This window comes from Sapajus apella, unplaced genomic scaffold (genome assembly GCF_009761245.1).
Source record: "Sapajus apella isolate SASKATOON/1434 unplaced genomic scaffold, GSC_monkey_1.0 scaffold14, whole genome shotgun sequence".
NCBI classification, from domain to species: domain Eukaryota; kingdom Metazoa; phylum Chordata; class Mammalia; order Primates; family Cebidae; genus Sapajus; species Sapajus apella.
Genome location: NW_022436954.1, coordinates 8,196,337 through 8,198,270, shown reverse-complemented (window position 1 = coordinate 8,198,270; position 1,934 = coordinate 8,196,337). Strand labels below are relative to the sequence as shown.

Genomic DNA, 1,934 nt, shown 5'->3' with positions numbered 1-1,934 from the left:
GAGTAGCTGGTATTACAGGCACGCGCCACCATGCCCAGCTAATTTTTGTATTTTTAGTAGAGATGGGGTTTCACCATGTTGACCAGGATGGCCTCGATCTCTTGACCTCGTGATCCACCCGCCTCGGCCTCCCAAAGTGCTGGGATTACAGGCGTGAGCCACCGTGCCCAGCCTTTTTTTTTTTTTTTATTTTTTATTTTGAGGTGGAGTCTTGCTCTGTTGCCCAGGCTGGATCTCTGCTCACTGCAGCCTCTGCCTTCTGGGTTCAAGCCATTCTCTTGCCTCAGCCTCCTGAGTAGCTGGGACTATAAGCACATGCCACCACTCTGTCTCTAAATAAATAAATAAATAAAATTAAATAATTAAAAAAAAATGTTCAAAAGTACTGCCCAGCTGGGTGTGGTGGCTCACGCCTGTAATCCCAGCACTTTGGGAGGCTGAGGTTGGTGGATCCCCTGAGGTCAGAAGTTCAAGACCAGCCTGACCAACATGGAGAAACCCTGTCTCTACTAAAAATACAAAATTGGCTGGGCGTGGTGGCACATACCTATAATCCCAGCTACTCAGGAGGCTGAGGCAGGAGAATCGCTTGAACCCAGGAGGCAGAGGTTGTGGTGAGCCAAGATTGCGCCATTGCCCTCTGGCCTGGGCAACAATAGCAAAACTCTCTCTCAAAAAAAAAAAAAAAAAAAGTACTGCCCCATCTTTTCCACATGTTGACCTGCTTTTTTTTGAGACAGAGTCTCACTCTGTGACCTAGACTGGAGTGCAATGGCACCATCTCAGCTCACCACAACCTCTGCCTCCCAGCTTCAAGCGATTCTCCTGCCTCAGTCTCCTTAGTAGCTGGGATTACAGGTACATGTCACAACGCCCAGCTAATTTTTGTAGTTTTTAGTAGAGACAGGTTTCACCATCTTGGTCAGGCTGGTCTGGAACTCCTGGCCTGGCGATCCACCCACCTTAACTCCCAAAGTTCTGGGATTACACAAGCCCGGCTGGTTTGTTTGTTTTCAGATAGGGTCAGGCTCTGTCAGCCAGGCTGGAATGCAATGGTGTGATCCTCACTGCTGCCTCAACCTGAGGGCTCAAGTCATCCTCCCACTTCAGCCTCCTGAGAAGCTGGGACCACAGGGATGAGCCACCATGCCTGGCTAATTTTTAAATTTTTTGTAGAATGGGGTCTCTCTATGTTGCCCAGGCTGGTCTCAAACTACTGGGCTCAAGTGATCCTCCTGCCTTGGCCTTACTTACAGAGGCTGGGATTAAAGTCATGAGCCACTGTGCCTGCTCAATCCTTTTTATATGTCTGAGGAAAAATAAATGTCCTGTTTTTAGGCTAAGATCAAGTAATCCTCGTGTGTTAGGAAGCATGTGACATGGATTTTTGCAGCAGAGGGTTAGAAAGGAACTTTATGTACTTGGCCCTCTGCATTTCAGGGCTCCACCGCCATCTGTCTGTCTGAGTGTACAGTGCACCTTATCAGCATCTGGACTGCCAAACTGCTTTTTTTCCTTTGCTTTATCCCAGCCTTCTCTTGAAGGCTAAATTTTTCTTGAAAAGTTAATATTCTTTGTGTTCCTTTAGTAAATATTAAGCTTTATGTCAACACATATTGCAGGATCTGAGGCTCTCTAGGCACCTCTGGTCCCTTTCTCTAGTCTTTTCTCTCTAGTCTGTTTGTTTTCCTGTCCTCCATCTCCTAATTTATTAGTTTGTTTTATTATTATATTTTATATATATATTTTTTTGAGACAGAGTTTTACTCTTGTTTCCCAGGCTGGAGTGCAATGGCACAATCTCGGCTCACTGCAACCTCTGCCTTCTGGGTTCAAGTGATTCTCCTGCCTCAGCCTCCTGAGTAGCTGGGATTACAGGTGCCCATAGCTATACCTGGCTAATTTTTGTATTTTTTTTTTTTTTTTTTTGAGAC

The 1,934-nt window shown here is 45.9% G+C and overlaps 1 protein-coding gene across 1 annotated transcript in view; it reads left to right on the top strand.

The window, feature by feature from the left end:
* The window catches only part of SLC3A2 (solute carrier family 3 member 2), a 38,996-nt gene that overhangs the window by 24,467 nt on the left and 12,595 nt on the right, over positions 1–1,934 (top strand). The gene's annotated exons all lie outside the window — the stretch shown is intronic.